This window comes from Passer domesticus, chromosome 28 (assembly GCF_036417665.1).
Source record: "Passer domesticus isolate bPasDom1 chromosome 28, bPasDom1.hap1, whole genome shotgun sequence".
NCBI lineage: Eukaryota > Metazoa > Chordata > Aves > Passeriformes > Passeridae > Passer > Passer domesticus.
The window spans coordinates 431,859-454,683 of NC_087501.1; the positions used below are offsets into that span (position 1 = coordinate 431,859).

A 22,825-nucleotide genomic window follows, 5' to 3' on the forward strand; every position below is an offset into this window, starting at 1 on the left:
TTGGACAGTGTGGGCATGGCCCTATCCCAGCCCACCTGAGGCCCTCTGCTCTAGGAAGCTCTGCATGGGTTACCTGGGACTTCATCTGCCTCCAGAGCAAACCCCAGAGCAAAAGGAGGCACTCCAAACTCATGATTTTTAGCTGTTTGATGGAAAAATGGAGACCAGACTGATTTTTGGGACAGCGCTTCTGTTGAGGGTTAGAATCATAGAACCCCAGAATGGTTTGGGTTGGAAGGTACCATAAGAACCATCTACTTCCAACCCTCTGCCACAGGCAGGGACACCTTCCACTAGGGAAGGAGATGGGAGATACTTAACACAGCTGATCCTCAGGATACAGGAAAGCAGCGAAGTTGCAGTTTAGGAGCCAAAATTTGGCTTGTGGATGTCCAAACCCAAGTGCTTCCCAACACCAGATTCTCCTTCAGCATCACTATATAACCTACAACCCCTCTGGAGTCACCAAACCCCCCTAGACCCACCACAAAACAACTTTTATCCCTTTTTCCCCCCTCAAAACACATACCACAAACACAGATTTAAGCTGCAGCTAGTCTCGCAAACCAAACAAAACAAACCTATGTAGGTACCTAATTCTGTGTGGATGCTGCTGTGGGGAAGGTTTTAGCAAACAAAACAATGTAGAATTGTCTGGTTTGGTATTAATCCTCAAATCTGTGTGCATGCAGCACTGAACCTCAAGTCCTGTTTTGGAGTGAACCAGATCTGGGCATGAGGCTTGATCACACCCCGAAACATGTGACAAATATAAGATGGGAGGGAGCAAAAAACTGGAGCTTCAGCTTGTGCTGTAACCATGGTTTTCCTGCAGGGCAGTTCCCAAAGGGAAGCCCAGAACTGATTTTCTGTGAGCAGAGTTAGAAATGTCAGCTGGTCCTCTGAACTACTGGAGAATTTTCTCCATGGTCGAGAGGAGGATTCATCTGTTGGCAGCTGAGCCTGGTAAGAGTCACAGGTTATGCTGTGACTGCAGTAGAAAGGTAGGGGTTTAATAATGAGGGAAAAATACTCATTAGGCAATTTATATTTGGTCCAATCTGACTTTCCAGCAGTGCTGCCCTCAATCCCCCTCTCTGAACCTTTCCCTCTGAGCTCAGGGTTGTGTTGAGGACAGTGTGGGCAGCATGCTACCAAAGATCCACCCTTCCTTCCCACATTAATCTACCTTTGGTCAGTTTGGAAGAAAGAAAAAGTTAGAAAAAGATTTAATTACTTTAATAAAATTGGTTTGCATGTTCTTGCTCCCTGGGCTGTTGCTGTCCCTTCTCTTGTGTTAAATAAGTCAATGCACAATATTGCATGACTGCCATGTTCCTGAATGTTTGTTGAGGTGTCTGTTCTTCAGGGATGCTCCTTGCACTGGGTAAATATTTAAGAATCACAATAAAAATCCATTGTTTAATTAGTGCTTAAATTATGCTCGGAATTACCCAGAGCACACTACATTTGTTTCCACAGTGAGCAGCTGCGTGTCAGTGTGGATATAGAAAGTCTGAGATAATAACAGAATAACTCATAGCCCAGAAGTCTGCAAGACTTGAAATTTATTTATAGTGAAAATGCCAGGTAAGGACTACCCTAACTCTCTCAAATGAAATGCCCAAATTCATGTGCTGGAAACGCAAACCACAGAAGGTTTCTTCCCAAATTACCTGCTTAGCTGCAGTGGGTATTTGCTCTGGGAGACTTGACAAATCTGTGCAGCCTCAGAGGTTGATAATGGATGATCTAATCTCGTGTTCATGGCAAGAAAATAAAAATTAGGACTCTTATAACATCGACAGGCAGCCTTTCTACTCTTGTGCTTGTCACTGCCCTGTAATGTTTTAGCAAATGTTAGAAAATAAATGTAGGTTTTGATCCCAGTTTAATACAATATCAGTGTAATGTATCCACCCCCTTCATCTTTGTTTGCATCTAGGGAAAAGTGATGGGAAGGAGAACAGAAGCTCTGACTTGTAAAATGTATTGGTTTTCAAATCTCCCATTTCTAAAATGTTTCTACCAAAAGACACTTATCCTGGGGGAAAGAAAAGATTTTCCTACATCATAATTAGCACCAGAGCACTAAAAAACGCAGTATTTCCAAGCAATTTGTATTCAGGGGTGTAATAACATTTTATATGTCATGAATTTTGAAGAAGGAAGAATGTAGAACAGATTTGTGCAGGGTTGCCAAACAGTGTTTACTAAACCAGCTGATGCTGGTTTTACCTGATGCTTTTCTCTTCTCACAGGCTGCAAAGCCCTTTTGTCCAGGACATCTCTGTCACAAAATCCCCGCTGCAGTGACCCAGGAGTTCCAGGATTCCCTAAAAAGCAAAGGAGTTGTGCTCTGAAGACCAATTGCTTTGAAGACCAGTTTGGGCTGGTGAAAGAATCCCAGACTGATGTGGATTAGAAGTGACCTTAAAGCCCACCCAGTGCCACCCCCTGCCATGGGCCAGGACAGCTTCCACTATCCCAGGGTGCTCCAAACTCCGTCCAGCCTGCCCTTGGACACTTCCAGGGATGGGGGAAAAAGCTTTTTCTTCAGTTTACTTAAAGAATAGAGATTTTTATTTGGCTTCAGCACTAGATGGGGCTAAAAGACTAAAGAAGAAGGAAATAAACCACTGGCTGAGCCAGTGAAAATCCCCGGGAAATGAGGAGGGAAAAGCCAGTGGGGGCAAAGAATGTTGTTGGAGCCCTTTCACCAGCTCAGCTTTGTGACCATGACTCTGCAGGTGTTGGGTTTCAGCATTTGTGAGGGGTCAGTGAGATGTTGTGGGGTGGGGTGAGGGCTAAACCATGAGTAGGATACTTTAGACAGCAGCCCTCAGCAGGTGGATCCTGGTTTCAGACAAATCTTTTCGCAGAGCCTTTCCCTGCATGTTATAAAGGGCCTTCAAAAACCAGCAGCTCCTCAGCTTTCAACCTGCACCATCCAGGAATAATCCCAAGAGACACCACTGCAGGGGAAAAACACAATTGTTGTGTTTATGAGCTCATTTTTGCATGACTGGATTTAGTGGTTTACTAGGTGACTTTTTATTTATCATTTCTGTATTCAAAGTACACAAGAAACCTCCTATTTAGATTGTTACTCACTGGAATTTCCCCTCCTGTCCCATCCAGGTAAAAAAACCTGTTGGTAATCAGGTAAAACAAGGAAATAACACTTCATTTTCAAGCACAATATCCCTGGATTGTTACAGTTAAGAATTTTAACTTCCCTTATCCATCCTACTGCAAATTGTACTTATCAATCCTATTGCAAACTATTGTTATCAATCCTACTGTAAGCTATCCTTATCAATCCCATGGCAAGGACTTGCTGCTACACCAGATTTTGCCCATATTAAGCCAAGTATTTCTGTGTGTTCAAACAAAGATTTCAGTAAAACTCAATAACCAGCTGTTTTCTCATTTGCTTCACGGGTGTAGAAACATTTAATGAAATTGCTTATGGTTTAGTGATTTGTATGACATAAACAATACTTCCCTTCTGTCAGACCGGGGCCAATCTTAAATTGCTTGAGGATGTAAACATGAGAAAACAAACCCAAACAATTTAAATTAAATGCCTAATGTACCTGGGTACAGATTATCTGCTCTGCTTCCATCTTTCCTTACAATCTTCTCACAGTGGGGGTTCCTATTTGTTGTTCAGTGTTTTATTGCATAAATACTTCAGTGCCAAGGAATAGCACAGGGGTGAGGGGTGGGCATTTTTGAAGGGCAGCACCAAAGAAATCCAGAGTCCTTTTTTAAACCTGCAGCTTCATCATGGAAGAACAAAATATCCTGAGTTGGAAGAGACCCATAAGGACCATTTAAGATGTTGGAACAAGCTCTGAGAGAAAAGACGGAATCAAGTCACTGCATGAGCCCACAGGATGTCAAGAGATGATGTGGGAAGTGACATCAGCTTGGAAATGGAGTCTGGAAAGTTGAAAATAGTCTAGCAATCCCTTTTAACTTACTTCTCTTTTCTTTTCCTAAGCCTTATAAAACATTTCACAGTTGAAGTCAAACTCTGCGGTAGGATTGAAATGCCATCAGTTTATTGACTCTGCCAGTATCACCCTTAATCCAAGAGTGATTGAAAGAAGTATTTTGAGTGTGTCCTTTTACAATCCCCTATTAAGGGATTCTTACATTCTGTTTTAAATTTGAATATTTCTCCTAAATTTGTGATTTTTTTTGTTTGTTTGTTTTAAGATTGAACTGTGGACTTAGAGGTGAGGTGAATTGCCCAAGGTGACAAAATTCTGAGTCAAAGAGGGAACTAAATACTGCTAGAGAAGGACTTCCAATAAATGAGAATATTTTTCATAGAATCATGGAATGGTTTGGGTTGAGAGGGATCCTCAAGACCACGTAGTTCCAACCCCCCTGCCACTAGACCTGCCTGTTTTTCCTCTGAAAACAAAAAAGAAACCCCAAACATCTCTTGATAATGGACTGGTCCAGCCACCTGGATGTCATTAGGATTGTTTGTTCCCAGTATCAGTTCCTGTTGTGGGTATGGGAGCAGATGGAAGTGTGGCTGTCAAAGCAGGGTATATCTGTTTGTGTATCTTTAATGCAAGTTTTAAAAGACAGAGACTTCCCAAAAGAAATGAGTCTTGAAATCTAAGCCTTGCTGGGTAACTAACACAAATGACACCTTCCATTATTTAGGTTGTAAGCAATAAAAAATATTCTCACTCGCAATAGAGAGTTTTTGCCATATATATTTGTTTCTGCTGTAAAGTTGATGAATCTGTAATGGATTGCTTAATTAAACATCGCAGGGAAATTGCTTTGGAGAAGAAACAAGTAATGAAGGAGATACAGTAAATTTTGGTGATTACAGATACAATTGTTCAGCCCAAACATTGCATGGTCTGCTTTGCAGGTTAAAAAATCCCAAAGAACACAATTTCGATTAAGCTCTGCCTTGCACTGCTAGCAATGGATTAGACTATTAAACTATATTTTTCCATTAATAAAACAAATGTTAATGCATTGTTTGATGCTAATAATGAAACCATTGTAGGAAGCACAGCTCCTTCCATTAACATTTATCACATCTTGTCAAGGCTTGGGATGTATTCAGGGCTTTTTTTCATCAAGGTGAATTAGGAAAGCACAGCAGGAACTTGCTGCCCTCTTAGTCTGCTTTGTGTTTGCCATGTTCTCATGGACAAGGCTGATCCACAGGCTGCAGAGAGCTGAACTTTAAATACATCGAACCGTCTGCTACAACACATCACTGGCTTCATTAAATTTTAGTAATTCTTAGCAGAGCAAGTCAAGGAAGAAACCTCTGCTAAGCTCTGCCTGTTTCGAGAATCTATTAGGAAGCTGGAAATCCTCCACCAGCTCTTATGGTACTGCACAGATAAAGATCCACTTGTCCTAGGATTTTTGCACTGCAGCTTGTCTTGGGCACATCCATAAAAACCTGGAGTTGGAATTCGCCCCTCTCCATCAAATCCAGAGGGGTTGGATCTGGCTGCCCTGCTGGGGAAGGTGTGTGTGTGTAGTTATGAGGGCATGGAGACAGTTTAATACCTTGTCCAGCTGCTAATGGCTTGATTTTTACCTTTTCCAGATACTTGGGAGAAAGTTCAGGAGATCAGGAGGAAAAATCAGGGGGCTGTAATTGGGTGCCTTACTGGGGTGGTAGTGTGTGCATTGATCAGGTGTGAGGATGGTTTGAGGCCTCATTCAGCTGTCAATATCTTGATTTTTATCTTGTCCAGGGACTTGGTAGAAACCCTCTGAGCTCAGGAGAAAAGGTTTGATGCCTTCAGCTGGCTCCAGCTGGGTGTTGTTCACTGCAAGGAGAGGGTCTGGTTTTTTTCCCCCCCATCTCTTTGTCAGACGTGGTCGTGCATTGATTCTTTTATCCCTGGCAATTCTGTCAGCTGGCTGGAGAGAGAACAGGAGGGAAAGCACCTGCACAATGTTTATTCTCCTCATTGTAAAGCTTTGTACAGACGCCTAAATTGTGGATATTTTAACGCAAACAATGATAGCTGCAGATAAAAGCCAGTATAAGGGGATGGCTGGCTCCCCATCAGTGATTTGGATGATGCTGCTCACAGAGTAGAGGGCACAGGCAGCTCTCTGAAGCCTCAGCAAAAGCTGTTTCCAAGGTCTGCTGGAGCTCTGGGAGCAAGGCCACACTGCACACAGGTGTCTGTCACAAACAGGATGGCAGTGCCTTCAATCACAAATAAATGAAGTTGAAGGCAAAACAAGCTCCTGGTGTGTTGGGGCTGTAGCCACAGCTGTGCCCTCCTCATCCAGAGCAGCAATTCGTGTTAAAAGACTGTGAGGGGGCCACAGTTGGTGAGTCAAAGGCATAAATACCCATAGCCAGGCAGGTTCAAAGAAATGCTGCTGCGCTATTAAGGAGAATATTTCTGAGTCCTCCAGCTGTGTGACTGTATCAATTCTAAAAGGTACCAATTTACAAGTGTGCCTCAAAAAGCAAGCCCAGCCATTTACTGGAATGCTTCTGAAGTCTGCAGACCTTAATTTGCCTTATCAAAGGATAATCTGCTGTGTCAAGACTTGGAAGAAGGCTTGATTAAAAAAGCAGTTGAGGTGTAAATGCTGATATCAGGGTGGTGCAGAAGTAGTATTCATTTCAATGTATTTAATGAGTGATTTTGGTAATGTGGTTTTGTATTTAGAGTTGCATCAGTGACTCTTCCTTCCTCAGGGCTTAGTCACACACTGTCTTTTGCTGCTGAGATTATTTCTCTGTTCTGTGGCAGCCCCCAGGCTCGTGGTGTTGTGTACTGGACAAACCCAGCAGGCTTGGACCCTGAAGCTTTTATTGAGAGCAGGGAAGGAAGGCAGCTTGAGATTTTGGGGTTCCAAAGGGCTGATGTGCCCTTCTGTGCTCTCCTGGCAGGTTGTCTGGTCTCACTGCTGTCCATCAACAGGGTTTGGGTAAAACCTTGCCTTGTGTGAGCTCCAGGGCACAGCCTGGGAGAGCTCAGCTTCAGTTCTGCCAATGTTAACAGCTTTTATAAGTATTTAAATCAAAATGAATTATCTTAAAGCTTTGCTTAAACAAAAAATTAAACCTCCTCCAACGATTTTGTCATGAATAAAACTTTCCAGTAGGCTGCAAATGATTATTCTGAGTACGACAAATAAAAACTGATTTTTATCTACAGCTTGATGCCTTCAGCACTCAGCCCTGCCCTTCTGGGTGCAGGTGGAGTGACTGCCCATTCCTCCATGGAAATCTCCTTCAGGAGCTGCCATCCATGTAGAATTATGGCAAAGCCCCACTGTTGTTTGGAATAAAGCTGTAGCAGGGGACTCCTGATCCCTTTTCTCCCAAAGACACTGTTTTGTGTCTCGGGCTAAATTAATGTTATATAGTACTAGGTGAAGCAAATACACTTTATTTGAATCCCTGCCTGGTAATTACACATGACATAGTTCAGTAGCTGGAAACAAACTTAAGTTTTGAATAAAATACGGTTGTTTCTGATAACACTGTAATGCTTGGGCTTATAATTTCCCTCTTGAGCAGTCTTTATTTTTTTCTGAAACACTTAAGTAGTTGTGTTTAGGTTTTATTAGTCTTTTTTTGTTTGCCTACCTTCTCCAGTATATTCAAAGTGTCCCCTATTCAACTCATGCAATTTTAATAAAATTCAATAGAACATTTCTCCTTTCTGTGTTAATGTGCCTGTGTTGGCTTTTATAATACAGGCTCAAATATTGTGAAATTTAAAATGCAGCTCTTTCATGAAAGAGAGTAACATAAAGAGAATGCAGCTGGTGAAAGCAACTGTTGGAGCAGCTGATGAATATAACCTCCTGCTCAGGTATAGAGCGTAAAATTCTGTTGTACAGACAATTTCCTCCAGATTGAATGAGACCTGAAATTTAATTCATTGTTGAAGAAGGTTTGTGTTTTTAAAACTACTCTCTGGGGAAGTGTTGTGCCTTTCTGCATGGCACAGAGGTGAGCTCAGCATTACCTGTGTGACACAGCTGAGGGACAAGATGGTGAGATTTGCTAAAAATTACATTGAAGTTCTTGAGATATTTGGGATTCACCTCCACTCAGACCTGCAGGATCAGGTGGTGGCAGTGACAGTGGCTTTCTCACCCCCACTGACACCAACTGCTTTAACCAAGCTTTGTCTTTCCTGATGAAGGTGTAAGGATTTCAGAGCACGCGTGAAAAGCATCTCTCCTTTTGCTGAGTTCCTGGTATTGCTCTGGGAATGAGGTCAGTGGGACTGGGTGCTCACCCTTCATGTGGGTGGTGGGGGCTGCCTGCGCATCCCAGCTGGTGCATCCCCCCCCAGCATCTGAGGTGTCACAGGCACCTTGTCCTCTTGTTCCCAGCAGAGAGGAGCTGCCTCTGAGTGCTATGGGCTGGACAGGCAGCTCAGCCACTTCCCAGTGCTGGTGAAGTGGTTTGGGTTGCCAGGGGGAGGGAAGGGATGAAGTTGTTTGCATGGATCCCCAGCTGATGATTTATGTCAATTATTCGAGCAGCTTTGTGGCCACATCAGGGGTAACCTTCTTCACACGCCTTTGAAAATAAGATGCTCTTGCTCTGTAAGCTTCTTTTTGTGGTTGGTTTGTTGGTCCTGAGCTCCTAGAACTCTGCTCCAGCCACTGCTTTCCATATGCTCACTTGGCTTTGGGAAGAGCTCTCTGGGCAGCCATCCAAGAGGAGCCAGCTCTTCCTCTGAAGACAATGTTGTCTCCTCTAACAGCAGAAAATAATAAAATATTAAAGAGATTGGATAAAGGCCTTGGAAAGAACAATTAATTTGATACACTGAAAGTTTGCAGATCAATTTTCAGCAGTGGGCAGCCTTACTTGACAGGCCTAAAGGATATTGTCACACATAAAGGCACAGATTAGAATGTCTGTGTGATCTGCAGGTTTTTTCATTGTTACTTGCTTCTTACTTGTGCTCTAGTAGAGGAGACTTTTCCATCACTGTGCATCCAGGTGGCCTTTAGAAGAACATAGATGGAAACCTAACTCACACTTTCCCCTCTGCAGTCACTTCCCACTGCTAAATGTGGAGTGCATCTAAGAATTTAGCAAAAAAGGACAATTGTGGCCCATTCTCTCTGCAGTTATTTTTTCCCTGGCTCAGAAGCTGCATTAAACCTGTTCACATGAACCTCCAAGTATTGGCCTTCATTTTCTCTCTGTTCCTTCACTCTCAGCTCCTCTTCTCTGTCCAGGAGGACAAACATCCTGATTTTACATTGGTTTTATGACTGATAGAGAAATATTCTCTCATATGCAGTGTGAGCTCTACTTTTCTGTGAGAAACTCAATTTCAGCAGTTTCCACCCAACTGTGTGGTCACTCTTACAGGTTCTACCTGCTCTTGCAGAAACCTCCAGTGTGACTAGAACACAGTGGGTTATTTCTGTTTTAGAATTGTCCATCTCTGTATTAGCTGATTAATTATTTGCAGCTCAGCTGTTTCCATGTCATTGCCTTAAGTTTGTTCTTTAATAGAGAAAGAATCTGCAATGACTTTCCTCTCCCTTAAATCTGTGTTCCATTGCTGTCTCATCTGTTTAATACATTTCCTTTACAAACCTAGACTTATGTTTTAGCCTAATGCCAGCAAGAGCTCTGGAAAGATTTATTCTTCAGGGCCCTAATGTGAAATGAGTAATGCTACAACTGGCTCCCTTGGTAGCAGCAACACGTTTTACTACTGATTGTCAGAAACAATAAAAAAGAGAATACATTGGTAGTTTCTGTGCTATTTGCTTCCTGGGATTTTTGTCCTGGATTAACCTCCACAAATATATTGCGTGAGTAACTTTGGAGAAGTTCTCAGCATGTGTGGAGGAGAGAACAGGGAAAAGAAATTGAGTTGTTGCTACAGTTTTTAATAATAAACATCAGGAGAATGAGAGGCTCATGGCAAGGCTGTGGTGACCCACTGGGCAGCCACTGTCAGGTGTCCCACTGTGTTTTCCAGAGCACAAAAAGCATCTCTCAGCATGGCATTTGCATACCCACAGCTGGAATAAGTCGTGTCTCAACTTGGCCAACACACAGCCTACGTGTGTGCTGCAGGTAAGACTCAATTCAAAGCTTTTAAAATTTCAGTTCTCTTTAAAAAGCTAAGATTTGTCCAATTCTGGGTTCTAACACAGCCCAAGGATAGGGGTGTTCTTTTAAGACAGTGGTTGACCACTTGGCTCAGCATCAGAGGCTGCACTTGTTTTATTAATTTTGCTGGGAAATGCAAGTGCTTTCTTCTCTAGTTATTAAATAGATGAACATGGCCTTCTTTTTTTGCATAAAAATACTAGGAAAATTATTCTGTTAACAGCCATCCAAGGTCTGAGTGAGTGGACAGAGAAATCTTCAGTGCTGAGTGCTGTTTGGCTTTTACACAAAGGAGTTATAGAGAGATATAAAAGGAAAGGTAATCTCTGGATTTCAAATGGAAAGGAAACCAAGCCTGATATTTGAAAGTTGATACAACCCCCTCCTAGAGCAGGTTAGGAGTGCTTCAAACAGCCCCACTTTCAGCCTGGTAAAAAGTTCTGGGGTTCTTGTTGTTGTTTAAAATGCATCAATTATCTGTGAGTGTCACGAAAGGAGTGAACTGGAGGTAGTGTGAGAAGAGCCTCCAGTGAAAAGACTCCTTCCTTTTCTCTGTGGAGTTTGGGTGAGGGAAACATCACTTTTTCCTTGGCCAAAAGAGATTTTCCAGGGCTTAAAGGCCAGGACCTGCCGCCACCTGATTGTGGCAGTGATGTTGATTTAATGCTGTTCCACATTGTCCTAAACGAATTAATAAGGTTTCTAATGCAGTTTGGGCCTTCCTTCCATCTCCAAATCCCTTCTTCCCTTTGTTCTCCCACAGCAATAATCACTGCTTTATCCTTTCCCATGTCCTCTCCATGCTGTGGCATTTTCTGATTTGTGTCTTGAGCTCCCCCGGGAAGTTTTTCAGAGCAGTTTATTTGGCTGTTTTACATCAGTGATAGTGGCTGAGTTTTGGGAAGTATAACAGACCCAACTGCAATATGATTTCCGTGGGGTTTGGACAGAACTGTCCCATCCCAAGTTTCCCTCCTGGCTCTACCTTGATGAAGCCACTCGTTGACACCTTCACTGTTCTGCAAAGGACACAGAGGATTTTACATTTGTTTTACAAGTGTTGGACTAAACTTCCAGAGGCTTAAAATCTAATACACCACCTGTCCTTCCTATCAGTCACACAGCAGAAGCTGTGGATGGTGCTGTGAAGTAAGAAACTGGAGGTGAGAGTGACCCAGCAGCCACAGATTCTCTTTTCCTCTGAATCCCCCAGTCAGCATCACATGTGGGACTTTTTTCCTTGTTATATCCCCCACTTTCTGCCCCCCTTGGGTACAAGTGACACCAGCATGGCAAACCCCACCCCGTGCCACTTGCTGTGTGCTCCTGACATGCTCACTGCAAAATAATTGGTAGGACCTGGTGTTAAATCCATTCATTTTGATTTTGTTAGCTCATTAATGGGTTTCCTTCATCTTCTCCCTTTGCTTTGCAAAGCAGCCTTATATTTAATTAGCACTGACTGACCTTTTTTATTTAGCTGGTAAAAAGGTTATTTAAGTCCTTAAGAAGAATTACTACAACTACAGTCGACCTGGTAATTGGTGTATTTTTGTGAGGGCTAATTAGGCTTATGTTCAGGCTGGGGAAGGCTGTGTACATGTGGCCCAGGTATGTGGGCATGAATTAGTGTTGTTCTTCAGCAAAGGTCAAGGCACAGAGTAAGGAAATGGTAAAAGCACTGGCAAACCACGTAATAGCTGGTGGGTGCTCATCAGGGAGATCAGCTCTTCCCTTGAAGCTTTCCCAGCAAATGTTAGTGTTTTTCTTCTAAACACAACTAAGATGAATATTTGGGGTTCCTCCTGATGATGCCTGGCCAGGAAATTGCAGTGATTAATGAAAAACACCAGCAAGCCTGAGTGCTTGAAGATGGGCGTCACATTGTGGACAGTTGTAGAGATAAAACCAACAGCCCTTGCTGAAGTGAGCTGAGATAGTGGCAGGCAATGGTGTCTCTGTACCTGTGTAAGTTTAATCAGGTGTATTCATCCTTACAGGCCAACTTTGTTCTTTTTAAGAGGTGCAAACTGCAGACAATAAAACAAATCCTGGTGTTTGCTGCACTTGGAATTGCTATCAATCCCCCAAGCCTGGTAGAGTCTGTTCTAAAAAATGAGAATAACAGGCATTCAATAAAACTTGATTCAGAGAAGTTCATACTCGGAACTGGTGTTTTTGCAAGTTTCCTTGGAGAAAGCCTTGGAGGGGGTTTAAAAGGACCCTTTAGTCAAGGTCTAAACCACAAATCTCTTCTATTTCTTATATGTTCTCCTTTACATTGGGCAACAAACAGTGGGAGTGTTTCATTGCTTTGTCCTTTTCAGAAAAACGTGGAATTCTGGGAAGGTACTATGGTCTTCAGGGTTCCTTTCAATCCAAATTCCACAATTAGCCCACGTTCTGTACAAACTTTGTAGGGTGCCTATCCATTGCCTCGCTGGATCCAGAGACATCTGCCCAAGCTACCAGAAACCTGAATCATAATTAGGTAAAACCTCCAATTATCATTCCCACACCTTTGGAATTACTGTCATGAAGCCTGAGCACTGTCCCCCTGCCCTTTAGGGTTACGTGTGTTCAGCCCATCAATCTGATTTAGTGATCTCAGACCCGCTGCTGTTTTGCAGCACAATAAATCTGCCACTGGTTCTGGCCAGGTCCCCACCTACATGGGGACTTATTGGTCTTCCATGTCACACATCCTCAAGGATCTGGCACTAATGGGGTTCCAGAGAGCCCTTGAATAGCATGGAGCACGATGGATGTGAACTGGCTGCTGTTATGGTGATAAATTCTTTTCCATTCCCTTGCTGCCTATTGATGGATTGGAGTAGGGAAGGTACAGAACCTCCTCAGCCTGGCTGGGATTAAATCAGCTTCCCCCAGCCTGGCCCCTGCACGTAAATATTTGTAGGGAACTCCCTCCATGAGGTTTGTCACAGTTGGGGCAAATAAAAGGAGGGTTTAAATCCCTCAGTTTCATTTTCCCCCCTCTCCTCCCACATTTTCCCTGGCCTATTGACTTCCTTTCCATACCAAAGATACTTTCTTAACAAAACTACACGTGTCACCAGACATTTTATAAATCCTTTCTTCAGCAATTTGAAGGAGAATTTCCGGAAGTGCAGGAAAACAAGGGAGTTTAGATAACTAATCTTTTAAATACAACAAAAACAATAAAATGCAGAGTTTCTTTAAGTGGAAAGCCAAAACCAAAATCTGAACAGAAGAATTAATGAGTTTGGTTGATGGCACACACCTAACTGTGTTTCATGAGCTGAATGTTTTTAACACAGACTACACTGGGGTGGTTTGTAACATTTTAGGAAGTTTTGGGTTTGGTATTGGCCAGGTTGGATGGGGTTTGGAGCACCCTGGGATAGTGGAAGGTGACCCTACCCATGGCAGGGGGTGGAAAAAGATCTTTGGGGTCCTTTCCAAACCCAAATGCTCAGTGATTCTTTCACAAGGATCTTTTCCAGACAGAGTTTCCCAGTAAAATCATTATTGGTGCAGGTACCCAATACTTGCCTCATGCCAGGTTTGTGTTTATTTGAATTGCAGAGGCAGAGAGAGCAACAGACACTGTATTTGTGTTACAGCCTGAGATGGGATCTTTAACAAGGGTACTCAGGAGAAAGCAAGTTGCTTTTTTAACATTTTACATAAAAAATCAAAGTACTAGGCTGCCTGGAGCAGAGGCAGTCCAGGAAAATTACCAGCCCTCTTAGCAAATGCTTTCTTTGAATGATTCAAGCATCCATAAATGATGAGTGTGCTGCTCACTTGGGGCACTGGCTTTTGTTTTTATTTTGCCTGTTCATAGAGAAACAAAATCTACTTTCTGTAGATAGCAAGGTAACAAAAAAATCAGAGACAGAGCTCCTGTTGTTTGCCAAGGCACAGGCATGTTTGACATCCTTTTTGTCTGCAGGTTTAATTTTGAGAAAGAAACTTGCTCCAATAAATTCCTAAAATCTCTACAAGGCAAAAAAATATTGCAATGGAAAAAACATTTTGCTGTCTTCAGTGTTTGGTTCAGCATAATTAACGTGACTAATGCAAGACAATTTTCTGATAGTTATTATATTAGAGAGCTTAGCTGACTCATAACTGCCCCCATGACAGACCCAGAATGCAAATTACTTGGACAGAAATAGCACAGAGCCAGTTTGATTAAAATGTGATACATATTTTGAATTAAAAATATTCAAGGTCTTACAAAATGACCTTAATGTCATGTCTCTCCTTCCCCCGAGGCCACTGAAGAAATTTGCATGATCATTTGGAGACAGCTTTTCCCCTCTCCCTCTGTGGATCCACAGTCTCTGCCATTCATGAAAAAAAAAAAAAAAACAACAAAAAACGTTGCTAATTCTGTTCCTTTTCTGAGCTCAGCTACAGCAGAATAACAATGGACAATTTTGGCCTCTCTTTGTGAACCAGGCTGCTTTATCTTAGTTAGGAAGACAACTGAACTAACAGTAAACCATCAGACTCCATTCCTCGTTAAAAACCAGAGCCATCTCCAAGTCTCTCCCCACTCAGCCCCTAAAATCTGACTGTGTCCAGTCACCTCCAAACTCCTGAAATTCCTGAGAACAAAATGTTTGTTGAGATAGTTTTGAAGACTTTTGTGTGCTCTAAATTTTGTCTGAAGAGCCTGTAAACTGGGGCACTTGGGTCTAAGAGAGGGTCAGAAAATCCTTTTCAGACTCTACAACATGTCTGAAAAGCCTCTCTTAATTTTCCAATTCATATTACAACGAATTTTCCAATTTCAAATTTTCCAAATTTTCTCAATTTCCTTACTTGCTCTTTTAAATTCTAACTTGCAGAGAGAGCGTTTGCAAAACCTCTCTTAAGGGTGTTTTGCTTCTGCAGCAATTCTACATTCCAGGCAGCCCAGGAAGGAGCAGTGCTCTGGATGGAAAAAACAGTTGAAAATTAGAAAGGAGCAGTTACTACAGAGAATTGCCCCAAAACATACGATTTCTAAGTCAACTTTCTTCAGAACTCCAGTGAAGTGGTGCAATGAGATTCTGCGTCACCCACACCAGCACATTTGAGCTGGAATTCAGACACATTTACAGGTAAAAGGATTATTTTGCCTATTCTCCTGGCCCTGAGCACAGCAGCTGCTGTTGTGCGGATCCTGAGGAGCAGAATTTACTCAGGGTCCAACCTGCATGGGGGTGACACCTGAGGCTCTTCAGTGTGTCTGTGGCATAAGTAGCAATTTGCATGGATTTGGGGCGTGAACAAACTCTCTGTGCCCTTTTCCTGTTTCCAGGCTGGCTCCAGGCGAACCCCAACGAAGGGGAGAAATAACGAGGAGGACTCCATTGATACCAGAAGGCTAATTAATTACTTTTTTATGCTATATTACATCTAAACTGAACTGCACAAGCACTCAAGTCAACTGCACAGACTCTTGTGACTGTCTGGTCGGACACCTGCTTGGCCCTGACAGGCCAAGGAAACAAAGCCCCATCACTTTGGGTAAACAATCTCCATATTGCATTCTGCTTTAGCATAACACAGGAGCAGCAAATGGGACGAGAATTGTTTTGATCATTCTTTTCTGTGCTTCTCTCACTGCTTCTCTCAGGTTCAGAGAATGTGAGTCCCACAGAAGAGTATCCCAAAAGAACCGGCATTTTTCTAAATTCGTATTCTAAAAAGATCCATCCATGATTATGCACTTCCGGAAGAGGGCTTTGTTAGTTTCTTTGTCTTACCTGGAGATGGCGATGTGGCAGTGTCATTGTCACGCTGTAGGTTTCTCTCAGGAATACACACAAATTACATGAAGCCAATAATATACAAAATAAAGCTTGGTTCGAGCTGGCTTTGATAATATATGGAATAAATGCGTTAGAAACATACAGATAATGGAGCTGAAACAGCTGATTTCACTAAATGAGAAGCTCGGTGAATGGTAAATTAATTTTTTTATTGCACCCGAACACCCAACACATTTTTAATGTGTGTGACATCCATTGTAGTGAATGACTCACACAAAACACGAGCTCTGTGCTCCTGCCCCTGGGCTGGGTGGCAACAGATGGGTGAGTTACCTGAGCTCTCAACGTCCTCACCACCTCCATGCTCCCGTGCCTGAATCAAGCAACTGAAATTTCTTGTTTATCAATTTAGCCCTGAAAGCTCTAAGAAGTTTCTCATAACATTGTACTTGCTTGTGGCTGAGAGAATTTTACTTCAAAGGTGAAATGAAAAGGTCTTGTGCTTAATTACAGCACTTAGAGAGTGGTGCCAGTTTTAGTAGAACATCCCAGGACGGTTTGGGTTGGAAGGGAACCTAAAGACCACCCAGTGCCACCCCTGCCCTGGGCAGGGACACCTCACACTGTCCCAGGGTGCTCCAAGTCCCATCCAGCCTGGCCTGGACCCTTCCAGGGAACAGGGCAGACACAGCTTCTCTGGGAATTCCATCTCATTCCTCATTTACGTTTCATTTTCACTTGTTTCAAAGAGTTCTGTGGTGGGTTATCAGCATCATCTTCAATTCCCAAATGGAGTGGTTGATGTGGGGGGGAGATGGACCTGGTCTCTTCCAGGACAGCCTACAGGCAAAGCTGGGCAGATACCCCAGGTCAATTTATGCTCAGTTTATTCATCTTCTGCTTTCACAGCAAAAGGAACTCAGGATCTTTTGCATTTGTATCTGAGCAGACTTAAATGCAGACAATCCCCTTGGGTTCTTCGGATCGTTAAGAATACAAGGGAAGTGGTAGATTATATAATTTGGGAACCCACTTCTATAGGAAGCTCTGGGGATTTAAGAAATGTGACTGCAAATTTTTTTTCATTGGAAACAATGTCTGCATACTGAACACAAAGGGTTTGCTCACTAAAATGTTCTGGCTGCGAGCACCACTTTAAATTCCCCTTTGGGATCAAAGCATCTGAGTTTGGCAAACTGTTCCCTCTGCCACTCCAGCTTGGATCTCTCTTCCAGTGCCTTATTTCTGTTCCTCCAGGACACCCCGTTCTGTTCTAATACCTTTGCTGACGGGAAGGTAAATGCAGTATAAATTGTCACTTTAACATGTTGCATGTTGCAGTGTGTTGAACAATGCATTTAACACGCTGTCATGATGTACCTGCACTGTGCCAAATGTCTGCAGCCCTGACTGCTGGGTTGGTGCTGTTTGTTTTTACCAAGCACGCAGTGCTCCAAGAATTTTGTTCTGCATGCATATCCAGGGAAAGGACAGAGGAGACATTCCACAGATAAGCTGAGTGACCCCACCAAATGAGAGAGGATGGTTTTTCCCCTTCACGTCACTCCCTTGGTGTGTTGTTTTCTTACCTAGGGAGTTGTTTGGAGGAGAAGGGAAGATCAGCTCTGATTCTCACAGGGTCTGCGTTGTATTTTTAGTCCTGTCACAGCTGTTTATGTCACCCTGATGTGCCACCACATTACACTTGGCTCCCCAGCTCTTTAGATAGTCTTTTTAATACCTGAATCCACTCTCCAGGTGTGATTATCTGCACTTTTCCAGGTCTACCTGTGCTGTTTGAAAAGCTGACTGCTGTTGTGGAACACACACCCCCCGGCATCATCTGCCTGCTGTGATTTCAGACACAATTCCAAAGAAGAGGCATTTATTGCATGGAAACGCTTTCAAAAGCCTTGAGGTGCCATAAAATGTGGCCCCATGAAGTCAGGTATCCTTTACCTTTCCTTTCCTAAACATAAACTTAGCATTTGTGGTTCACATTCATCCATGGGAAGGCAAAATCCCAGGTTCTTCCAGAGTGTGGCTGTTGGGACTGCGTGGGAAAGGGAGAGCTGATATTCAGTTATCAAGTGTCTCATTTGGACACATTTAGTTAATTTGAAAAGCAAATGAAGGAAGGACCTAAACCATCTGTCTAACACTGTGCTTCTATTCCTGACTTTTTTCTGATTATAATATCCTGGCAGCTCTGTGGCACCCAAGCTCCACTCCAGACAGAGGAAAGAATGGAGAAGGTGCAGGAGAAATTCATCCACAGGACTACAAAAGCTGGATAAAATATTGTTAATCTTTTTACACTTGGTTAATTGCAGCAATTGTAATCTCCCAGTTGACTTCCAAGGTTTAGTCCAGGATGTGGCTTGGACAAGTCCAAACTCTACGTCCCATGCCTGGGGAAGTGCAAAAGTGGGTTCCTGGAGCTGTGGTCCAACCACTCATGCCATGCTCTGCATGGATTGAGTATTCCTGAGCCCAGAAAAGCAGGAAAGCAAGAGCGGGATAAGAGGGGTGACTGGAGGCACAGCTTTCAGTTTGGATTAAATGACAGAAATTAAAATCAAGATGGATAAGGAGAAGATAACAAGAGAATGACTGCCACGGGATGCTGTTCTTCACTCTACAAGGAGCACCAGGAATCAGAAGGCAAATGGGCTTCAAAATGAAATGGGAATGTTTAAAAAAACCAGAGATTAAACTGTGGGGCCTTTGCAGTTGATGCTGCAGCAATTTAAGGCACAGATTAATTCCAGACAAGGTTAAGGGATTTCCTAGAGGACATATTCCAGTGTTCCTCTTGCCATTTTCAGCTCTGACAAAATACAACCCTCTGGCTGTTTGGAGACTAGTGACAAATCACTGCACACTTGCCCTTGATTACACTGCTCTTTGAGCATCCAACACCAGATAGACAGGGTTAGGTGACCTCCATCTGGCTTTGTACTTTTGTAGGGAGAACTGCTTGATAACTGTATTGTTCCTGTTGTCTGGTGGAGCTGATGGCTCAATCTGCCATCATGGAATGGAGAGTTTTTTTCAGATGGTCTTCGAAGTTTGAAAACCTTTTAAATCCTTGCACAGCATTTGGTACAAGAGGGCTTTTAACATGCAGGTCATTATTGTCTGTATTGAGCTCTGGGTATTGAATAGGGATGTATTTACTCTTCAGAAAATTCTATTTATACTGCAATGATGCTTCAGGCCAATTCCTGTATAATTTCTGTGCATTTATCTTTGTTGATGATGGATTATTTGAAGAAGTCTGTCTTTATATTGTCAGTGACTTAATGATGAGAATCAGAGCTTGAGGATTTGCAGAAGAAAGGAAGTGCTTGACAGGCACTACTGAAATTGTTTAGCCAATCTTTCATTTTAACAATAGGGAAATAAAATAACCCAAGTGCAGAAATAGATATTTCTAAAGCAGAACATAATGCTTATCAGCATAGATAAACAGAGAGAGGATTGATGAGTTTCAAAACTGTGTCAAAGACTCCTGTTCAAAAGCCACGCTAAAAACAAGTGGAGCAGGCTCCTCCTGCACCTCTTCTGTTACAGGGTGAATTAAAAGGGGTTTATTGGAAAAGGAGTTTTGCCTGGAAATGGGAGTCTGATTTGGTTTCCCCTGCCTGTTCCCTGCTCTGCCAACTCTGTTCTCTTTGGTTCAGGCTGCTGTGAATGAAGATAATTTGCTGGTTGTGATGAATTTTTGTTCTAAACCGTGAAATGCGGGAGTCTCAGGAGACAGGAGTGTCGCCTCTGCCAGATCAGAGCTCCCAGATGCTGGGATAAGGGATGTGGCACTGAATAGAGCCTCATTCCTCTGGGGTGAGCCACAGCTTCAGGGGAACCTCCTGGTGAGGATCCCAAAGGGGAGAAGCCCATCTGTGCCTCGGTGTTCCTGTCTGATTGCAACAAATATTTTGCCGTTTGCAGGTATTTCACTGCAGGGCCTAATGCTATGATCGGGCCTCCAGAACTCCTCTAGGAGCTCCAGCAAAGGCATAAATAGGTGTTTAATACTAACTCGTTCACGTTGTCTTGGTTTGAAAGACAGGCACCTCCTGGGGAAGGCAAGAGCCCTCCTTGCAATGGAGAATGTGAACCCCCTCCCTCGGAATTACTGTAATTGTGAAATTAAGGGGCTCTCAGGCAAAGATATGGGAATAGAAATAACAGTTCTTTACTAGCATGTATAAGCATGTATAATGAAACAAACATACAACAACAAACAGAACAGGAACCCAGCCCCGGCCTTTCCGTTTGGTGCAGTTCCGGGCACGGCCAGCGGGGGCGCTGCTGGCTCCCACGGGCCGGGCAGGTGCAGTGATACCCCCAAAGCTGCAGGGGCGCTGTGGGACGGGCTCGGCGGGACCGCGGCAATGGCGGCTGGGCCCAGACGGGATGGAGGAGAGGCTTTGCTTCACAAACCCTGGGGCAGTCGATCCCCGTGACCCAGCAGGACTCTCGGATGCAGCAGGCTGGAATGGCAGGGATGAGCGGAAATCCTGGGGCGGTGGATGAGATGTGTCAGAAACTGCAGCGACAGCTGGAAACTGTGGGGTGTCCGGGCAGGGCAGGGGCCTAGCAGCAGAAGGAAGGAAGCAGTATGACTTCCTAGAGTAATCCTGCCTTACATAACATATTGATGTTCACCAAGAAAGGCAGCTTTCAAAAAGCTTTTCTTGGTGTTTAAAACCAAAAATTACAGCTCTGCTAAGTTGCTGAAGGTCAGTGTACAACAGCATGACATCGGATATGACACCCCTGCTAATCTGATCAGAGGAAAACAGATGTGGGAAGCTCCCATGATTTCCTGCTTATTAGGATTAGATTTGTCCTGTGATTATGAGTTTCTTTTGCCTTCTGGAGATATGGATGTTCACACAATACTCATAAAGATGCATTTGAGAATTATTAAGAGCTGGTTTGTCAGAGTGACTTCCCTATCTGCTGTTGGCATAAATTTATTAATGAGATAAATGTTATCCCCTTCAGAAGTAATTAGGACATCTAAGATGACTAGAACAACAAGTTTGATGTGTGCATCCCAGATAAGTATGAAAATGCTACAGATTCCATAATCTTTGCCATTTTTTTCTGAAGACAATTAACTGGGTTAAGCAAACTCTCCCTGTGAGGGACCAGGGAGGCCAGACCTTCAAACAGTGCCTGGTTTTATTATTTATTACTCAACATCAGTCACATGTTTCTATTTCCAATGTCTTCTTTTTTACACTTGATTGGATTTTTGTTTGAATACTTTCCAGAATGCGAGAAGTTACTATCATAATCTTAAAAGGTTTATTAAACTTTATCAAAAATACAACAAAAGACTCACTAAGTAAAAATCACAGCACCACAAGTCTCAGGGACTATCAACCACATGCTCACCTACAAAAGTGGATGTTCTGCCTTTTATACCCTTAGCCCCTCCCAAAGTTTTGTCAGTCAACTCCTTCTCTGCCATCCATTGGTGGAGATTACTCTCTTACATCTTGATTGGAGATTGTTGTTATGCCACGTCTCCTGGTAGTAACCCAGCCCTCCCCGAATGCCCTGACTACTGAGGCTGTTAGAAGGGAGAGGGGAAAGAGGACTATGGAAAGACATATTACAATGACATCACTTTACACTTTAACACCCATCTAATATCTATCTCTTAATTGTGAGAGACAACTATTACATTATTCATCTATAGCACAGGACTAAACTCCTCCTTTAGCCTCTCCACTTAGCAGAACTGATATTTCTTGTGGTGCAAGTCTGCAGAGCTCAGTCTAATTAGTACTCATGGGGTGGTTACAAATTGTAAACCTCAGCTGCATCTTTGAACGGACTTAAAAATCTATTTTTTTCCTGTGAATTTATGTTGTGCCATCACACATTCCTTCCCTAAAGCTGTACCAAGCAGGGTATTTATCCTTTCTTGGTGTCTAACCATTATCATCAACCTGTAAACAAGAAGTGCCAAAGGTTCGTTAATTTTAAAACCCAAGTGCAGATGTGTTTGGGGGTGTAAAAGCTGCCAGAAGGAGTGGCCAGGTTAGCGTGGAGGCACATCAGGGACTGTTATTAGAATCCCCAGGACTCCCATCTGGCCAGATGAACTCTCCAGGAGCAGATGTTTGACTGCCTTCTCTCAGTGAGGCGCAGCTGCCGCTCCAGCCTCAACAGCGCTGGCTCCTTGGATTAACAGGGAAATCCAAGGTTGAAGGTAATGATGTCTGAAAATAAACTCCAAACAGCAGCCTGGTGGAAATTAGGCAGGGCTGATTAAAAAGAGCAGAATGATCTCTGGTAGTGCTTAAATGCACCTGCTGCTGTGACACCAAACCTGTGTTCCCTTGATCCAACTTGCACATCCCATGTCCTTCCCTGGGAATAGAGGTGGTGTGTGGGGTGGAGCTAGGAGGGAAGTGGGATTTAAAGTTACTTCTGTAGCCTAAATCCCCCTTTTCTTTACTATCCCTTGTGATGCTACTCCAATATCCATCAAGCCTTCCCCTGAGGGAAGGCTGGAACTAAAAGATGGAGCTGCTTAAGGTTGGAGTCCAAAATGATGGAGCTGTTCAAGGTCTATCAAGTTTGAAACCAAAAGGATGGAGCTGTTCAACATCTGCCAAGGTTGAGCTCAGCAGGACGGAGCTGCTTGAGGTCTGCCTGGATGATCACAAGTCACAAATCGAGTGCTGCAGACCGTGTTCACTGAAATGCCAGCACAAAGCACTTTGTCAGCCTTTCACTCCTTTAATCAGATAAGGACAGGGCAGGGTGCAGATGGCAAATTCTGCAGTCCCTTCTCATTGCACTTCTGGTTCTTATGGAAGAGGGCTGCAGGGTCAGACCCATGCACTTTGCTAAGATTGAATCCTCAGCAGGAATTGCATCTGCTGCACTCCATTGATTTTACTTTTGTTTAACA

General features: G+C 43.3%; 1 long non-coding RNA gene across 4 annotated transcripts; it reads left to right on the forward strand.

The window, feature by feature from the left end:
• The first annotated feature begins 1 nt into the window (after position 1).
• Positions 2 to 4,346, forward strand: LOC135287159 (uncharacterized). 4 transcript variants are annotated; one of them, XR_010350999.1, is made up of 4 exons: positions 2 to 1,387; positions 1,483 to 1,590; positions 2,262 to 3,220; positions 3,786 to 4,346. It is a non-coding gene; the product is annotated as an uncharacterized LOC135287159 (long non-coding RNA). The 4 variants fall into 4 exon arrangements; XR_010351000.1 differs by having other exon boundaries at positions 2,262 to 3,046; positions 3,142 to 4,346; XR_010350998.1 differs by having other exon boundaries at positions 2 to 199; positions 836 to 1,387; positions 2,262 to 4,040.
• Positions 4,347 to 22,825: the final 18,479 nt, after the last annotated feature.